Source organism: Berghia stephanieae, chromosome 9 (assembly GCF_034508935.2).
Source record: "Berghia stephanieae isolate SIO BIC M18660-M18661 chromosome 9, UCSD_Bste_1.3, whole genome shotgun sequence".
Lineage (NCBI taxonomy): Eukaryota > Metazoa > Mollusca > Gastropoda > Nudibranchia > Aeolidiidae > Berghia > Berghia stephanieae.
In genome coordinates, this window is record NC_088368.1 from 46,560,025 (window position 1) to 46,581,548 (window position 21,524).

General features: G+C 36.4%; 1 long non-coding RNA gene across 2 annotated transcripts; it reads right to left on the reverse strand.

Annotated features, from left to right (window-relative positions):
* Nucleotides 1–12,616: 12,616 nt before the first annotated feature.
* Nucleotides 12,617–19,329, reverse strand: LOC144980338 (uncharacterized). Of its 2 annotated transcripts, XR_013646864.1 has the most exons (4): nucleotides 17,461–19,329; nucleotides 17,163–17,277; nucleotides 13,970–14,083; nucleotides 12,617–13,851 (listed from the first exon to the last, which is right to left on the reverse strand). It is a non-coding gene; the product is annotated as an uncharacterized LOC144980338 (long non-coding RNA). The 2 variants fall into 2 exon arrangements; XR_013646865.1 differs by lacking the exon at nucleotides 12,617–13,851 and having other exon boundaries at nucleotides 13,954–14,083; nucleotides 17,519–19,329.
* Between the last annotated feature and the right edge of the window lie 2,195 nt (nucleotides 19,330–21,524).

Below are 21,524 nucleotides of genomic sequence, written 5' to 3' on the forward strand. Positions count from 1 at the left end.
CTATGACGATCGACCCAATCAGCAGCAGCTTCTAAAGGTGCTCACGCTACTATTGTTATGCTATGACGATCAACCCAATCAGCAGCAGCTTCTAAAGGTGCTCACACTACTATTGCTATGCTATGACGATCGACCCAATCAGCAGCAGCTTCTAAAGGTGCTCACACTACTATTGCTATGCTATGACAATCAACCCAATCAGCAGCAGCTTCTAAAGGTGCTCACACTACTATTGCTATGCTATGACGATCGACCCAATCAGCAGCAGCTTCTAAAGGTGCTCACACTACTATTGCTATGCTATGACGATCAACCCAATCAGCAGCAGCTTCTAAAGGTGCTCACACTACTATTGCTATGCTATGACGATCGACCCAATCAGCAGCAGATACTAAAGGTGCTCACACTACTATTGCTATGCTAAGACGATCAACCCAATCAGCAGCAGCTTCTAAAGGTGCTCACACTACTATTGCTATGCTATGACGATCGACCCAATCAGAAAATTCCGTACCGCACTCGTACACTGTCGCAAAGCCACCCAGAAGCTTCATCACAACACACAGTTGAACTAGATGCTCTGCGGTTTCGGGCTCATTACCACAACGGATACAATTTGGACAGGTGGAAAGCCCTCACTGATGAAGCTATATTGAGTTGGTGTCCACTGAGAAAACACGTATTTCAAGATTTGGCCAGAAGGTGGTCATCTAAATATGGCATCGGTTAAAATGACTTGCTCAAGGCCGCACAACGAAGCAAGCGGGTAGTCGAACGCGGTACCTTTTGGGTACGAAGCAAAGACCGTACCGCTGAGCCACGCTGCCCCCAAGCCGATGTGTTTACATTGTCCGTTGGCGTTTTAACCCTTCCCATACCGACTCCAGGAATATTGGCCTATACGTGTCGTCAATGAAGCCAATACAATTTGTTACAGGTGCTCCATTGGCATTTATTGAAGCTCCAAATGCTTGCTTGTTGACGAGATATTGGCCTATACGTGCCGTCAATGAAGCCAATACAATTTGTTACGGGTGCTCCATTGGCAGTTATTGAAGCTCCAAATGCTTGCTTGTTAAGCCAAGTATGATTTAAGGGGACAGTGTGGCTCAGTGGTACGGTCTTTGCTTCGTACCCGAAAGGTACCGAGTTCGATCACCCGCCGCTGCGTTGTGTTGTCTTGAGCAAGTCACCTCGCCCTAGCTCAATTTGCGGTGCTGCACTGCGGCTGACGCCTGGGTTATTCCAGTCATCCCTTGGAATAGACCCTAGAGACAAATTTCCCCTATGGGATGAATAAAGGGAATTTTAATTTTATCTTTTTTATTTTTAAGGACTGAAGTTTATGACCGAAATGGTCACAAACAAGATCAATTGTAAAATGAAATATTACACGTATTTCAGAAACACTCCTCTCAAAATATTTGGCAATATCCGACAGGCGGTTTGGGTAGCTCAAGTCTTGTAAAGTAATACAAAGAGCTTCTTGTCCAGTCATAGTCAATCTGTTAGAAGAAGTTATTTTTTCTGGTATGTGAAGGCATTCTTGAAGGCGGTTTATATCTGATTTGTTAAATCCAAAGTTTCTCCAAGCTTCATCTGCAGTAACTTCGTCCAAGCAAAAATTCCTAAATGGATTTAAAAACCAAAACAATGAAAACAATTAAGAATGCTGCATAGGATGACAATATCATACAATTATACTATCAAGTTTTCAAGCAATAACCTGGCACAGTAATATTTTGTATCGCTTGCAGATTGGCATTGCAGTCGCTGTTGATTTTGGCAATTTTTCCCTTTTTTTTCTAGAATTTGTAGGTGTATGCACCCGAAAAAAAATGGATAGAACCGTCTTGTAATTATTTAATTTGGACGAATAAGATAATTAATTAGCTATGCTTTTCCCTGTTTGTTTATCCTATTTGTTTTGTGAGGGATGTTTTCTCTGTAAAGAGAGAAATAATTGCATAGCAATTTTTTCACAGTAACGTTATTACCGAAAAGAGCTCCATAATCGCCATTGGCTGTTTCAAACTGCTGCACTGTAATGGGTTGCTTACTGGTCAGACGATAAAGACGCGGTGCCCTCGTGTTATTTCAATAAAACAAATCAAAGTAAAGTGCAGGTTGACCCAGAGACTGTGATTGATGAGCACCAGTGGGGATTGGCAGGTTGACCCAGAGACTGTGATTGATGAGCACCAGTGGGGATTGGCAGGTTGACCCAGAGACTGTGATTGATGAGCACCAGTGGGGATTGGCAGGTTGACCCAGAGACTGTGATTGATGAGCACCAGTGGGGATTGGCAGGTTGACCCAGAGACTGTGATTGATGAGCACCAGTGGGGATTGGCAGGTTGACCCAGAGACTGTGATTGATGAGCACCAGTGGGGATTGGCAGGTTGACCCAGAGACTGTGATTGATGAGCACCAGTGGGGATTGGCAGGTTGACCCAGAGACTGTGATTGATGAGCACCAGTGCTGAAAAAAAGAGGAAGAAGAAAGTATTCCAGCTATATGAAAATTCAACAAAAGTTGATGTTCAGCTTCAAATTTGTCATACCTTTCCCTACACCTCCCCCATCCCTCCCTATATCGTTTCTTTCTCCTTTCCTTTCTTAAACTTGATGCTGGTGACTTAAATGATTATAAAATAAGAAATCTTACCTTTTTCCACGGAGAGTTGATTCCACTGGCGTTCAGACCACTATTTCATTTGAAGGAGGGATAACACCGTCACGTGTGAGATCCAGGTCCCAACCTGATAATGAATTTAAAAGAAACTTATACTGCACTCCATAGTTGTAAAGACATACAGAAAACAAATTAACTGGTAATTGATACTTGATAACTATGCTATTTTTCAGATTTATTTCCATTTAAAACTTCGAAACAGGTTTTCAACAATATAAAATGCTACAATGACAAGGTTTTACATTTAGGTTTTTAAAAACAAACTTTAAATATAAATTGCAGACATTTAAATATCAAAACTGAACAAAAACACAATATTTATGTATTTTAGTGAAATGATTTATTTGTGAAAAGGGGGTGGAATACGACTAAATGAATTTCAGTTAACATTAATCTGTCCCTTTATAAGAGGAGCATTTTAAAAAAGACAAGTCATCAATACAAAAAAAAACAAAACATGGATATTTCAATGGTTGAAGCAATTGGAAATCTTAAATATCCCGCAAATATGACACTAATGCTAAAATCATCTACTTAGCTCGTGAACCATCTAACAATCCCATCTAACAATCACGAATACACCATCTAACAATCCCATCTAACAATCAAGAATACACAATCTAACAATCCCATCTAACAATCCCATCTAACAATCCCATCTAACAATCCCATCTAACAATCACGAATACACTTTTTCTAACAATCATTGTGTCATTGGTGCAGTCTTCGGTTTGAGTTTAAGTGTTATTTGTTGAAAACCCCCATGGTCTTATACAACTCATACTAAATTGTACATACAATACAATTACTAACCAATCCATGTACAAGCTCCCATCATTCATCATCTGTGTTGCAAACCCCCATGGTCATATACAACTCATACTAAATTGTACATACAATACAATTACTAACCAATCCATGTACAAGCTCCCATCATTCATCATCTGTGTTGTAAACCCCCATGGTCTGATACAACTCATACTAAATTGTACATACAATACAATTACTAACCAATCGATGTACAAGCTCCCATCATTCATCATATGTGTTGTAAACCCCCATGGTCTTATACAACTCATAGCTAAATTGTACATACAATACAATTACTAACCAATCAATGCATAAGCTCCCATCATTCATCATCTGTGTTGCAAACCCCCATGGTCATATACAACTCATACTAAATTGTACATACAATACAATTACTAACCAATCCATGTACAAGCTCCCATCATTCATCATCTGTGTTGCAAACCCCCATGGTCTGATACAACTCATACTAAATTGTACATACAATACAATTACTAACCAATCCATGCATAAGCTCCCATTATTCATCATCTGTGTTGAAAACCCCCATGGTCTGATACAACTCATACTAAATTGTACATACAATACAATTACTAACCAATCCATTACATGCTCCCATCATTCATCATCTGTGTTGCAAACCCCCATGGTCATATACAACTCATACTAAATTGTACATACAATACAATTACTAACCAATCCATGTACAAGCTCCCATCATTCATCATCTGTGTTGTAAACCCCCATGGTCATATACAACTCATACTAAATTGTACATACAATACAATTACTAACCAATCCATGTACATGCTCCCATCATTCATCATCTGTGTTGTAAACCCCCATGGTCATATACAACTCATACTAAATTGTACATACAATACAATTACTAACCAATCCATGTACAAGCTCCCATCATTCATCATCTGTGTTGTAAACCCCCATGGTCTGATACAACTCATACTAAATTGTACATACAATACAATTACTAACCAATCCATGTACATGCTCCCATTATTCATCATCTTTATCCAATACAGGCATTGTGAGGTCTGTCTCCGTGTAGATGATCGTGATCTGAGCAAGATGAAGAATAAATAAATAAATCACAATAGTAAGTTCAAAAAGGAGTCGAGTCACTGGCATGCCAAACTTTAGAAAACTAATTTCTCCACTACCTATTTCATCCAACAGTCATCAGAACAGATCTGGTAGAAATCTCTGTCTATTGTCTACAAAAAATATCGTTACCTACTGATTATCATCTTCACGTTACGCCAAAATGTCTGTCAACAATAGTCCATGGTACGTATTTTATCCAACAGTCATCTGAACAGATCTGGTAGAAATCTCTGTCTATTGTCTACAAAAAATATCGTTACCTACTGATTATCATCTTCACGTTACACCAAAATGTCTGTCAACAATAATCTATGGTACCTATTTTATCCAACAGTCATCTGAACAGATCTGGTAGAAATCTCTGTCTATTTTCTACAAAAAATATCGTTACCTACTGATTGTCATCTTCACGTTACGCCAAAAGTCTGTCAACAATAGTCCATGGTACCTATTTTATCCAACAGTCATCTGAACAGATCTGGTAGAAATCTCTGTCTATTGTCTACAAAAATATCGTTACCTACTGATTGTCATCTTCACGTTACGCCAAAATGTCTGTCAACAATAATCCATGGTACCTATTTTATCCAACAGTCATCTGAACAGATCTGGTAGAAACCTGTCTATTGTCTACAAAATATATCGTTACCTACTGATTGTCATCTTCACGTTACGCCAAAATGTCTGTCAACAATAGTACATGGTACCTATTTTATCCAACAGTCATCTGAACAGATCTGATAGAAATCTCTGTCTATTGTCTACAAAAAATATCGTTACCTACTGATTGTCATCTTCACGTTACGCCAAAATGTCTGTCAACAATAGTCCATGGTACCTATTTTATCCAACAGTCATCTGAACAGATCTGGTAGAAATCTCTGTCTATTGTCTACAAAAAATAGCGTTTCCTACTGATTATCATCTTCACGTTACACCAAAATGTCTGTCAACAATAGTCTATGGTACCTATTTTATCCAACAGTCATCTGAACAGATCTGGTAGAAATCTCTGTCTATTGTCTACAAAAAATATCGTTACCTACTGATTGTCATCTCCACGTTACACCAAAATGTCTGTCAACAATAATCTATGGTACCTATTTTATCCAACAGTCATCTGAACAGATCTGGTAGAAATCTCTGTCTATTGTCTACAAAAAATAGCGTTACCTACTGATTGTCATCTTCACGTTACACCAAAATCAAAATGTCTGTCAACAATAATCTATGGTACCTATTTTATCCAACAGTCATCTGAACAGATCTGGTAGAAATCTCTGTCTATTGTCTACAAAAAATATCGTTACCTACTGATTGTCATCTTCACGTTACACCAAAATGTCTGTCAACAATAATCTATGGTACCTATTTTATCCAACAGTCATCTGAACAGATCTGGTAGAAATCTCTGTCTATTGTCTACAAAAAATATCGTTACCATGTCTGGGAATAATCACAGCGTTTTTATTATAACGGAAACCGCATGCGATTTCGGTCATAACTTTCCAATGGTAATTTTGGGGTAAAAATCAGTCTGAAATTACAGACTTTGAACTGCTGTAACTACATTTCTAATCAAGATAGAAACAACATTCAAACTGTTTTGTAATCATTGTTGTCAGTTCTCTCGGGTTCAAGTGCTTGAGTTGAATAAATTGTTAGATGTTAAATGGACTAAACTTAAACTCCCTAGCCCTAGCCCTAACTAGGTACTTTGGTAAAAAATTCAAATTGGATTGAGCTCAATGAAAGCTATATCATTTTAAAGTGCTTTTCAACACAATTCTAATGATACCAAAATTGTGAAAATCAGACAATCAGAAGAAAAGTTATGTTAGTTTAAAGTAAGGCTGAAAAATGGTCTTCTATTTGCCTTTGTTATTTACTGACGGACTTTGTGACCTGAAAATTGTTGCATTTCCGGTAGTAACCACCATTTGGATTTCAAAACTGGTCTAAACTGGCCGCTAAGATTTGAGTAAGGTGGAACGAATTTCATGGATGCGGTATACAACTTTGCCCTGAATTTAATTTTATATAAAAGTTAAAATGTTAAATAAACGTGCCATCATGAAACTTTGATTTACCAAGTTCTAATCTTTAATTATTCAAAGCTAAATTATACCCTATTTTATCCATAATCAAAAGTTATACTAAATTGTCATTGATTTTAAAATAAACTACACCAAACGATAGAGTAATTTCTCCTGAAGAAAATAAGACACCAATTATTAAAATCCATCCATAAACAAAAAAATCTATGGAACTTTTTTTTGAGACCCATCACTCAAAAGTAAAAAAAATCGGGTCACAGCCACTAGCCCATTAATCGGCTCGCTGCTGGAGGGCCAAATGGACGTTTACCAAATTACCTACTCTAGTCCTAACTGACTAACATTGAGCCTGAGCTCAACCCAATTTGATTTTTTTTTTTTGGTACCAATATCTAAATTTTAATGCTTTAGACGGCAATTAGTAGGACCGAACGAAAATGAGGTACTACCGCAAACTCGGGGACCCAAAAATTTCCCCATAATTTCTGGCCAATTTTTAAATATTTTTTACGCAAACTCGGGGACCCCAAATAATTTCTGGCCAAATTATTTTTTGGCCAAAATTGTTATTTTTTTAATTAATTTTTTTTGGAGATCTAATATCTTTTAAAATATAAAATCTAGATCGCTTCGAGATCTAAATATATCTATTTCTAGATTCATAGTAGATAATTAGATCTGGACTGGATTTTGTTTTGCTTTGTTGGGTTTTTTTTTTCATATACTAATAGTAACGATCGTCTCCTTAAGGGAACTTTGACACTCTTGTGGGTAGGGCAACGCCAGTACCTGTTGTCACTTGTGGCACTTTTCTTTATAAGAGTGGTGACTCGGTTGCAAGTCGCACAATTTGGTGGGTTTCTTGTTAATAACCCGTTAGTCTGAAGAAAGAGAATAACGTCTTCTTCTGTCCTTGCATGAGCATATAATAATTGTAACTCCATTACGAGAATCGAAATGCCGCGGCGCGAAAAACACAAACACGCCAGACAAAAAACAAATGGCAAAGAACCCCACGTGAAATCCAAATGATTGAACACGTCAAAAAACGTTTTACTGTTTTTATTACTCATTTTCAAATATACGTTTATTTGTTCAAAAACGGGTTCAAAAACGTATTTAAAAAATATATACATTAAATTCGCACATAATAATAAAACACATAAAAAAGAAAATGCCAGTCTGGCATACAACGATAAGAATCTGGCATACAACGATAAGCAACATCCGCTGTCATCATTCCAGGCGGCAGACCGTATCTAGGGTAAACTAAGCAAGAGAGACTCGGGTCCCCGAGTTTGCGGTAGTCCCCGAAAATGATACCACTCACACTTACAGTCAATATATAAATTCATCCTGTGCAAAATGAGTAATCATATTATTTCTACTGGAGACCACGAAAAAGCAGCTGCAAAATCTGAAAACTACAAGACCAGATTGCCAGAAGCCTTTGCAAGAATTCCGCCAACTTAATGCCAGAAAATCCGCCAAAATCCGCCAACTTTGTTCTACTTCTCATGCGATATTTGCCCGAAATCGCCATTTGATTTAAAACACTTATAATCAACAATAGTGCATTGTCTCAGAATGAAAATCATATAACTAAACGCTACTCACCTCTTTACAACTCTTCTCTTTTCAAAGGCATGAATATTCGGAGTTTCGATGTAAATTGCTTGATGGAGGTAGATTACAAACTGGATGATAGAAACAGACTGACAAACTCGACGTTACACACCCATTCACGGTAAGCAGCCATAGAGTCTGCGAAGAGAATATTTATTTATTGTTGTATTATTTTATTTAAGCGGGAGTTTGACTGTCGGATATTGTTTTCACACCGGTTAGCCTGAATTAAGTTTTGTAATATAGATCAAGGCCAACAGTACATTCATGATAGTTGCTCCTAAAGTCGCTTTAAGGGGGGGAATAAATAATTAGATTTGATTGCTATACTTTTACTTTTTAAAAGGGTATACAGATCATCAAAAATCCGCCATCCGCTACCCCCCCCCCCTCAAATTTGGCTGTATATCCACCATCCTGGCACCACCTCCTGACAAAAAAAGTTTTGAAAAACAGATGACAGTTTTAGCACTCTAGCAACTGTTGTAATTATTAAAATATCGCACATTGGCAATCAAATATTTATTTATCAATAATTTTTTTTTACCCACCAACGGCTTTCGGTGGATTTTTATTATGATAATCAGCATAAAAGGTAAAACTAAATATGTTCAAATCGGCCAGGTACAATTGGATTCCACAGTCATGACGTCACTTCCCTCATGACGCATAGTATCTAGGTTACTGGTTCTAAACTATCGAGACAATGGCGGACGCCCTTATAAAATACTTGTTTGTTTTATGTTTTTAAGGGTTTTACGGGTGCTTGCAACACATTTAGGTCATATCAGCGCCAGTAAAATGGAAGAAAATGGGATAGTAAAAAGTTCTAGAATTACAATTAAAGCACCCAAGAAAAAGTAAGACATATGGGAACTGGGAACAAATAGGGATCAGATGTAGATTCCAAGAGCATACCATCAATGTACTTAGTCTGATATCACCTATAAGTCTCATCCGGACAGAAGCACAAAATCCAACAAAGAGGAATACACTCAAATGCTTACATTATACGTTGAAAATAACAAATACAATAATACATAACAGAAAGATGATTTAGAAGGACAAAAAATATAATCTCCCAAAACAATAACTATGCATTTGACTTTTTCCCTCATAGCTAGGACTCCAGCCAGGGCCAGGACAAAACCAAGTAATCTCATTCCAAGACAAAGACAGAAAGCATGTTGGAAAACAAATATAAGGGGATAGAAGACACAGCATTTACCCCCCTGCCCGCTATGGGAGGTCAGGAACACCACCCAGATGAAATACTTCTCCGACCAGCATATAAGTGTATCCAAAGGAGAAAAACCATTATATATCTGATAATGTTTTGACTTTTATACCTTCTGATCACATGACATAATGTGAAAAAGTTCTAGCCAGCATGAAGAATAAAAAGTACGGATTTTCTTTGTTTAGAACCACGGTGCTCGTTGCTGGGCGACGTGACATCATACTATTGAATCCTATTGAATGATGGGATAATATCAAATAACTGTGACCCTTCGCCTCAAAACGGTATGAAGTCGGGATGGTTAAGATGTTGAAAATTGAATTTATAACCAGAAATATCAGACTTACGTTGAGTCTATAATACATGATTTATTGAGGAGAATGGCACCGCTATTTTTGGGTGCTGATGCCAACAATTTATATTTTTGACCAGTTTTAAAATCAAATTCGGATTTTAAGCATCTGGTTGTTCGTTCCGACATTATACCGTTTTGAGACGATGGGTCACAAATGGAAAACTATGAGGCGCCCAGATGAGTCAATAAAATGGAGGGAAAGGCAAAGGGAGTGAATGGGACTCATATAATATAAGGAAACAACATAAACCAATGACGTTTCGGCCTTTGGCCTTCTTCAGGCAAACACGAAATATGTTATGTGTATTACATTGTAATTACAGTAAAATCAGTATAGATAAAGATGTGTGTGTTTGCGTGTGTTTGTGTGTGGGTGTGTGTTTGTTGGTGTGCGTGCGTGCATGGGAAGGAAAGGCAAAGAGAGAGAGAGAGAGAGAGAGAGAGAGAGAGAGAGAGAGAGAGAGTAATGGGATGAGATGAATAAATCGTTTTCGAAAGCAGTTAAATCTTTATGGGGAAAGGGGATGGGAAAAAGGGGGGGGGGGGATAGCTGATGAGTTAAATTAGAAATGTTTTGTTCTTTGAGAATCGTCCACCTTTTTCCCTTTTTCGAAGTCGAGACCTTTCCATCTCAAACGTCTGAGAAAAAATTCTATTTTCTTGGCTTGTAGCGGCTCTTTGTAAAGCGCTTTGGGCACGTTTAGTGGATATCGCTCTATAGATAGAGTGAAACTGACGTCACTCATCTCCTCGTTATTGTTTTTAGCCAGCCATTTTTATGACAAGTTCTCTCTAAATTCTAATGTTTGTTTTAAGGGTTTTACGGCGCTTGCAACACATTAAGGTCATATCATCGCCAGTAAAAAGGAAGAAAATTGAAAAGTAAAAGTTCTAGAATTACAATGAAAGCACATAAGAAAAGGGAAGACGAAGGGGAATTGGTTCAAATAGGGAACATATTTAGATTCCAAGAGCAAACAATCAAAGTTCTACTTAGTTTGAGATCACTTAAAAGTCTCACCCAGACACAAGCACAGGTCCCTACTATGAGGAACACACTCAACTGTTTACAAACCATATATCATATTATGTATACAAAACATAATACAGTTCCTAACAGAGAGATGATTTACAAGGAAAAACAAATATCATCTTCCAAATCTCACTATAAATTTGACTGTTTTCCTCTCAACCAGGGTATCCGGCCAGGGCCCGGACAAAACCAAGTAATCTCATTCCAAGACAAAGACAGAAAGCAAGTTGGAAAACAAATATAGGGGGATAGAAGACACAGTAAATGCCTCCCTGCCCACTATGGGAGGTCAGGAACCCCACCCAGTGATATAGGGGGATAGAAGACACAGCAAGTACCTCCCTGCCCACTATGGGAGGTCAGGAACCCCACCCAGAGATATAGGGGGATAGAAGACACAGTAAATGTCTCCCTGCCCACTATGGGAGGTCAGGAACCCCACCCAGAGATATAGGGGGATAGAAGACACAGTAAATGTCTCCCTGCCCACTATGGGAGGTCAGGAACCCCACCCAGAGATATAGGGGGATAGAAGACACAGTAAATGCCTCCCTGCCAATTATGGGAGGTCAAGAACCCCACCCGAGATATAAGGGATAGAAGACACAGTAAATGCCTCCCTGCCCACTATGGGAGGTCAGGAACCCACCCAGAGATATAGGGGGATAGAAGACACAGTAAATGTCTCCCTGCCCACTATGGGAGGTCAGAACCCCACTCAGAGATATAGGCGGATAGAAGACAGTAAATGTCTCCCTGCCCACTATGGGAGGTCAGGAACCCCACCCAGAGATATAGGGGGATAGAAGACACAGTTAATGTCTCCCTGCCCGCTATGGAAGGTCATCACTGAATTCTAACAATCAGACTATAGATCTATCTATAGAGGTTTCATTCAGCTTTCTGTTTTGTTGCGTTATATTCGAATGGTGGATGTTGTGAGTGTTCTATCTGAACCCATAACATTAATATTGACGAGAGCCTAATGCGTATTCAATTTACCAAAACAATGTCCGTTTCTAGTATGTCATGTACTCGTTGATTTTTTCTTTCATTTTCAAATCTAACTGGAGCGATCTATAGATAGAACGCAGTTGACGCCACTCATGTCTTTGTTATCGTAATTCTCATTCAACTGTATTAACCAGACTATAAACGTTCAAGGTTATACATAGTTTTCTGTGTTGGTGCCTTATATTTAGGAGCAGCGTGGCTCAGCGGCATGTTCTCTGCTTCGTACCCGAAAGGTACCGAGTTTGATCACCCGCCGTTGCGCTGTGTGGCCTTGAGCAAGTCACATCGCGCTGCTGCTGCCCTAGCTCAATTTGCGGCGCTGCACTGTGGCTGACGCCTGTGTTATTCCAGTCTTACCTTGGAATAGACCCTAGAGACAAATTTCCCCAATGGGATGAATAAAGGGAATTTTATATCATTTATTTATCTATTCTATTTCCGCATGGCAGTATTGTGAGTTTCTTAGCCAAACACACAGCATCTATGGTTTATTTTTTTCCGACCGAGTCATCAATCACATGACTTGCTGCTGTACAACGATTGGATATTTTTTAACAAATTTAAACACGCTGCTTTGTTTATGAAAGTTGTAAATATAGATAGTATAGGATAGATAGTGTATCTTATATTGTATAAATTATAAAGAATCAACGTGTATAGACATTTTTAAAATCAGTTTTCATATTTTATTGAGAATTTTTAAATGACAGAAAACATACAAATTAGAATAGGTAACGTTATACCTCTTTATCTACACACAAACAAAGATGCACACACACACACACACACACACACACACACACACATACACACAAACAGTGTAACTACAAAGCAAAGGGGTTTTATTAATTATTTCTTCATCAAGAGAAATTTTCTCTCTGAATTGTACCGATCTTAAAAAGTGTGTAAAAAACAATGACGGATGAAATAAAAGAGAAAATTACAAGAAAATAAACCGCCAAAAACCGGCCTTCCAGTTTTCTATTCCAATATTCTCTGACTGAGAGTGTAAGAATTGACATAGTTTGTTCCCCACCTGATTTATAAGGTTGATAGAATTAGAACAAAACGTGACATCTATGATAACAACAATGAAATAGATTCCTTTTTGGGCAATAGACTTTACAATTTTAGATAAATACATGATTAATTTATGAGGAGAAACATCTGATTCCAAAAGCACCGCTGAAATCTCGAAAGCTTGTTCCAATATCAGCAAACATTGTCTGTATGTGTAAACATGTCTTGTTCCATCTATAACTAACGTAATCAATCTTCCACTCTCTAACAGTAATCTCCCATCTTGTTCCATCTATAACTAACGTAATCAATCTTCCACTCTCTAACAGTAATCTCCCATCTTGTTCCATCTATAACTAACGTAATCAATCTTCCACTCTCTAACAGTAATCTCCCATCTTGTTCCATCTATAACTAACGTAATCAATCGTCCACTCTCTAACAGTAATCTCCCATCTTGTTCCATCTATAATTAAAGTAATCAATCTTCCACTCTCTAACAGTAATCTTCAATCTTGTTCCATCTATAACTAAAGTAATCAATCTTCCACTCTCTAACAGTAATCTCCCATCTTGTTCCATCTATAACTAACGTAATCAATCTTCCACTCTCTAACAGTAATCTCCCATCTTGTTCCATCTATAACTAACGTAATCAATCTTCCACTCTCTAACAGTAATCTCCCATCTTGTTCCATCTATAACTAACGTAATCAATCGTCCACTCTCTAACAGTAATCTCCCATCTTGTTCCATCTATAATTAAAGTAATCAATCTTCCACTCTCTAACAGTAATCTTCAATCTTGTTCCATCTATAACTAAAGTAATCAATCTTCCACTCTCTAACAGTAATCTCCCATCTTGTTCCATCTATAACTAACGTAAATCAATCTTCCACTCTCTAAACAGTTAATCTCCATCTTGTTCCATCTTACTAAAACGTAATCAATCTTCCACTCTCTAACAGTAATCTCCATCTTGTTCCATCTATAACTAACGTAATCAATCTTCCACTCTCTAACAGTAATCTCCTATCTTGTTCCATCTATAATAAAGTAATCAATCTTCCACTCTCTAACAGTAATCTCCCATCTTGTTCCATCTATAACTAACGTAATCAATTTCCACTCTCTAACAGTAATCTCCATCTTGTTCCATCTATAACTACGTAATCAATCTTCCACTTCTAACAGTAATCTCCCACTTGTTCCATCTATAACTAGTAATCAATCTTCACTCTCTAACAGTAATCTCCATCTTGTTCCATTATAACTAAGTAATCAATCTTCCACTCTCTAACAGTAATCTCCATCTTGTTCCATCTATAATAACGTAATCAATCTTCCACTCTCTACAGTAATCTCCATCTTGTTCCATCTATAACTAAAGTAATCAATCTTCCACTCCTAACATAATCTCCCATCTTGTTCCATCTATAACTAAGTAATCAATCTTCCACTCTCTAACAGTAATCTCCCATCTTGTTCATCTTAATAAAGTAATCATCTTTCACTCTCTACAGTAATCTCCATCTTGTTCCATCTATATCTACGTATCAACTTCCTCTCTAACAGTAATCCCCATCTTGTTCCATCTATAATAAGTAATCAATCTTCCACTCTCTAACAGTAATCTCCATCTTGTTCCTTCTATAACTAAAGTAATCAATCTTCACTCTCTACAGTAATCTCCCATCTTGTTCCATCTATAACTAAAGTAATCAATCTCCACTCTCTAACAGTAATCTCCCATCTTGTTCCATCTATAACTAACGTAATCAATCTTCCACTCTCTAACAGTAATCTCCCATCTTGTTCCATCTATAACTAACGTAATCAATCTTCACTCTCTAACAGTAATCTCCCATCTTTTCCATCTAAACTAACGTAATCAACTTCCACTCTCTAACAGTAATCTCCCATCTTGTTCCATCTAACTAACGTAATCAACTTCCACTCTCTAACAGTAATCTCCCATCTTGTTCCATCTATAACTAAAGAATCATCTTCCACTCTCTAACAGTAATCCCCATCTGTTCGATCTATAACTAACGTAATCATCTCCACTCTCTAACAGTAATCTCCCATCTTGTTCCATCTATAACTAAGTAATCAATCTTCCACTCTAACAGTAATCTCCCATCTGTTCCATCTATAACTAAAGTAACATCTTCCACTCTCTAACAAACCCCATCTTTCCATCTATACTAACGTAATCAATCCCTCTCAATAACTCCACTGCCTACTCTAAACCCTTTAACTCTCCCATCTGTTCCATCTATCAATCTTCCACTCTCTAACAGTAATCCCCATCTTGTTCCATCTATAACTAACGTAATCATCTTCCACTCTCTAACAGTAATCTCCCATCTTGTTCCATCATAACTAACGTAATCAATTTCCACTCTCTAACAGTAATCTCCATCTTGTTCCATCTATAATAAGTATCAATCTTCCACTCTCTAACAGTAACTCCATCTTGTTCCATCTATAACTAAGTAATCAATCTTCCACTCTCTAACAGTAATCTCCCATCTTGTTCCATCTATAACTAAAGTAATCAATCTTCCACTCTCTAACAGTAATCTCCCATCTTGTTCCATTTATAAAGTAAATCAATCTTCCACTCACTAAACGTAATCTACCATCTTGTTCCATCTAAAACTAAGTAATCAATCTTCCACTCTCTAACAGTAATCTCCCATCTTGTTCATCTATAACTAAAGTAATCAATCTTCCACTCTCTAACAGTAATCTCCCATCTTGTTCCATCTATAATAAAGTAATCAATCTTCCACTCTCTAACAGTAATCTCCATCCTTTCAATCTATAACTAAGTAATCAATCTTCCTCTTTAACGTAATCCTCCATCTTTTCCATCTATAACTAAAGTAATCAATCTCCACTCTCTAACAGTAATCTCCCACTTGTTCATCTATAACTAACGTAATCAATCTTCCATCTCTAACAGTAATCTCCCATCTTGTTCCATCTATAATAAGTAATCATCTTCACTCTTAACAGTAATCTCCATCTTGTTCCATCTATAACTAAAGTAATAATCTTCCACTCTCTAACAAATCTCCATCTTGTTCCATCTATAACTAAGTAATCAATCTTCCATCTCTAACAGTAATCTCCCATCTTGTTCCATTATAACAAGTAATCATCTTCACTCTCTAACAGTAATCTCCCATCTTGTTCCATTATAACTAAGAATCAATCTTCCACTCTCTAACAGTAATCTCCCATCTTGTTCCATCTATAACTAAAGTAATCAATCTTCCATCTCTAACAGTAATCTCCCATCTTGTTCCATCTATAACTAAGTAATCAATCTTCCACTCTCTAACAGTAATCTCCCATCTTGTTCCATCTATAATAAAGTAACAATCTTCACTCTCTAACAGTAATCTCCCATCTTGTTCCATCTATACTAAGTAATCAATTTCCACTCTCAACAGTAATCTCCCATCTTGTTCCATCTATAATAAAGTAATCAATCTCCACTCTCTAACAGTAATCTCCATTTGTTCCATCTATAACTAAAGTAATCAATCTCCACCTCTAACAGTAATCTCCCATCTTGTTCCATCTATAACTAAAGTAATCAATCTCCACTCTCTACAGAATCTCCCATCTTGTTCCATCTATAACTAACGTAATAAATCTTCCACTCTCTAACAGTAATCTCCCATCTTGTTCATCTATAACTAACGTAATCAATCTTCCACTCTCTAACAGTAATCTCCCATCTTTTCCTTCTATAACTAAGTAATCAATCTTCCACTCTCTAACAGTAATCTCCCATCTGTTCCATCTATAACTAAAGTAATCAATCTTCCACTCTCTAACATAACTCCACTTGTTCCATCTATAACAAAGTAACAATCTTCCACTCTCTAAAGTAATCTCCCATCTTCATCTATAACTAGTAATCAATCTTCCATCTCTAAAGTAATCTCCCATCTTGTTCCATCATAACTAAGTAATCAATCTTCCACTTCTACAGTAATCCATCTTCATCAATCTTCCACTCTCTAACAGTTAATCTCCCCTCTTGTTCCATTATAACTAAGTAATCAATCTTCCACTCTCTAACAGTAATCTCCCATCTTGTTCCATCTATAACTAACGTAATCAATCTTCCACTCTCTAACAGTAATTCCCATTTGTTCCATCTATAACTAAAGTAATCAATCTTCCACTCTCTAACAGTAATCTCCCATCTTGTTCCATCTATAACTAACGTAATCAATCTTCCACTCTCTAACAGTAATCTCCCATCTTGTTCCATCTATAACTAAAGTAATCAATCTTACACATCTCCATCAACAGTAATCTCTAAATCCATCTTGTTCCATCTATAATAAAGTAATCAATCTTCCACTCTCTAACAGTAATCTCCCATCTTGTTCCATCTATAACTAAAGTAATCAATCTTCCACTCTTTAACAGTAATCTCCCATCTTGGTCCATCTATAACTAAAGTAATCAATCTTCCACTCTCTAACAGTAATCTCCCATCCTGTTCCATCTATAACTAAAGTAATCAATCTTCCACTCTCTAACATTAATCTCCCATCTTGTTCCATCTATAACTAAAGTAATCAATCTTCCACTCTCTAACAGTAATCTCCCATCTTGTTCCCATCTATAACTAACGTAATCAATCTTCCACTCTCTAACAGCAATCCCCATCTTGTTCCATCTATAACTAACGTAATCAATCTTTCACTCTCTAACAGTAATCTCCCATCTTGTTCCATCTATAACTAAAGTAATCAATCTTCCACTCTCTAACAGTAATCTCCCATCTTGTTCCATCTATAAATAACGTAATCAATCTTCCACTCTCTAACAGTAATCTCCCATCTTGTTCCATCTATAATTAAAGTAATCAATCTTCCACTCTCCAACAGTAATCTCCCATCTTGTTCCAAAGAAGGATTAGTTCAACCGTTACTTAAAACATCCATAATTAGACCAGAATGACGTCATGAATTTTCGATGTGATTCTAACTCATCCATTCTTTTACTCCATATATTATTCATTAAATGAATGAATTTATCAAGCACTGTTTACAATAGAACAGTAAAGTTTGCTGCCCCAAACGTAATCAAAGGTCGAGAAGCACATGGCAAACCACATGTTCCTGTCTTGACAGCTCACGTTCCAATGTAAATAATAGAAAGAAAATAACCTGTAAAATTTGGCTGTTTGGTGGCAAAAGAAACACATATTCATAAATACTCGATCATGCATCAAATAATGTCTAGATATGGATATTTTATGGAACAAAAGGTAAAACTTATCAAAAGTTACGTCTATCTATTTTTAGACCAGAGCAAATTATTGCGCTGGTATGAACAAAACGAGAATTATTCGGAGCCTGATTTTCAGAATAATTAAGTCTTATATTATTATTTCTGCAACTGTTAGATTTTATGTAAACATATTTTCAATACTGAAAGTGTATTGCCTACAACTCAAACTACAAAATTGGGAGACCTATATTGTGCGTAAATTATTCCGGTCCCTAACGGAAATAACTAGCAACTTGTTATTGTTTACGTTTAGGGCAGCAAACTTTACTGTTCTATACGGGACATCTATCAATAGAAATTTGTCAAACGTATTATTTGATATCAATACGTGATATATTTTTATTCATTTAATTAAAGATTATTCTTTAGGCAAATCGAACAAAAGTCTCTTAGAACAATTTTACTGGGCTATGATTTGTATATAAAAATGGAAACCAAATGAAATATAAATGATATTTATGTTAGAGGCCACCAATAAGTCTCAGAGAACAATTTTACTAGGCTATGATTTGTATATAAAATGGAAAACAAATGAAATATAAATGATATTTATCTTAGAGGCCACCAATAAGTCTCATAGAACAATTTTACTGGGCTATGATTTGTATATAAAAATGGAAACCAAATGAAATATAAATGATATTTATGTTAGAGGCCACCAATAAGTCTCAGAGAACAATTTCACTGAGCTATGATTTGTATATAAAATGAAAACCAAATGAAATATAAATGATATTTATGTTAGAGGCCACCAATAAGTCTCAGAGAACAATTTCACTGGGCTATGATTTGTATATAAAATGGAAACCAAATGAAATATAAATGATATTTATGTTAGAGGCCACAGTCAAGGAAATATAACAACAGGATTCATTATGGCATATTTCATCAGTAAATATAAAAAAATAAAATGTGTGGTTTCCAACTTTCTGTAAAGTAATTGAAAATTGAATTATATTTTAATCAGAAGCATTCATATATACATCAACTTTCAATGTATATATATATATATATATATATATATATATATATATATATATATATATATATATATATATATATTATAGATAATATGACAACAGACTCAGATGAAATTAGAATTCAATCTAATTCAACACCAATATACTTTATAATGTATAAAGAAAAAACATAAAATAATAGTGATGAGAGCTAACACTTGAAACAACGTTGTATTTAAATAACCATAATTATACTTTAAATGTTATATATATATATATATATAAAGAAAAGAAAGCATTTGAAATTTGAATTCTATGTACTCCAACACCAATATATTCATACTGTATAAAGGTGGAACATATTTTATAGTACTTTTTAAATCAATTTTCATATTTAATTAAGGAATTTTAAAATAATACAAACCCAAAAAATAATAATATGAATAAACAAAGTTATTTACTCACACAAAGACACACACACACACACACACACACAAACACACACACACACATAAATACAAACAAACAAACTTTATAACTTTTGATAATTTTATTCATGATTTCTTCATGAAGAGAAATTTTCTCACTGAATTGTAACGATCTTAAAAAGTGTGTATGCAACAGTGACAGAGGAAGTAAAAAAGACAATAAGAAAATAAATCCCACCAAAAACCAGCCTTCCAGTTTTCTATTCCAATATTCTCTGACTGAGTGTGTAAATTTTGACATTGTCTGTTCCCCACCATTTTCATAAGGTTGATAGAATTAGCACAAAATGTGACAACGTTGTTCCCAGCACGTACTCGCAAGCTCGTGCAACGGTTAAGAACACGTCCGGAATTACAAAAAGCAAGAATGTAAGAATCTTATATCATTCAATTAATATTGACCCAGCAGAACTATTTTAGTACTGAAGTACATTTAAAAAGAAGCGAATATGTCGATAAATGTCCAAACACCAAAATCTGAATCCTTGAATACAGAGCTACCAATCAATATGGAATAGATTTCGTTTATATTTAGAAAATTGGAAAATCTGACCCAAAAATGTGTGAGAAAAATCTGTCATCGGATAGAATGTCTAGACCCTGATCGACGTGTACTTACTTGCAGGTCTGACAACCCAATTCCTTATGGGCTCATTGTTGTAATGGGAATCTCAAAATGAAAAGTGACGCAAAATATTGTCCATTACAACAATGTTAAATTAGGCCCATAATCGGGTCAGGGAGTCAGACCTGTATATATGTATACGTTGACGCTGGTCAATGAACCAATCTAGCCAAGAATTATCTAAATCAGCAAATGGAATACAATTTTCAAGACAAGTCATAAAACTGAGTTGTCAAGTAGGTTATTGTGATAATGTTGTGTTACTTTTATTATTATTGGGGGGGGTGGTCCCGATAGTTCAGTTGGTAGAGCACTCGCTTCACAATCAAAGCGGACCGAGATCGATCCAGGGTACAGTCGAAACTTTTTCTGACTCCCTTGTCCTCCAAGCAGTGATTGGGTAGCGAGGCCTGTTTGATCTGGCGGAAAGTACTTTGCCATAAACAACGTCCTATCCAAAGGGTATCAGGCAATTGCTATTGTCCGTTTCACGCTGTATAAACCGGGATAGAGCTCTGGCTCCACGAGCCTAATGGCTCTGTAGGATGACTTCTTTTTACTTCTCTTACGTGAATCGTTAGAAATTCTGTTAAAACTATTTCGGCTACCTTTTGAGTCAATAGATAACCTATTCATTATTAATCCTCCGAAACACTGGCTACACAAACACACACACTTCTAGGGAGTTTGGAACCAGAAGAGTAGAAGGTGTGACGTCACGACCTATCTGTCTCTATTAAAAAAAACAGTAATTTTCTACAACGTTTGTTCTGACATAAAATATCATTTCTCCATACTTGGTTGGCCAAATCATGTGTTGTGTTGTCCAATACACTGACAGGTTTCCCACACTTTGGAAACGAGGCACTAAGCACACCTGATAAAACAATTTTTAAATATAAAACCTACAGCATTTTATAGAGCAATCTCTAATCAACGTGCTGAAAGCACTTTACAGGGGGTCCCAAGCCAATGGTGACACTTAACATGTAGGACGTGACATGACGCCTTGTAGGCAGTATTACATATTCTTTTTGCGACAGAAACAACGCGGTTAAAGGTTGGTTACTCATTAAACACCCGCGTACGGTGAGACATTTTACTAAAGTAACAAGTAATCGATTGCACTGATGTTGATTCGGATTCTTAA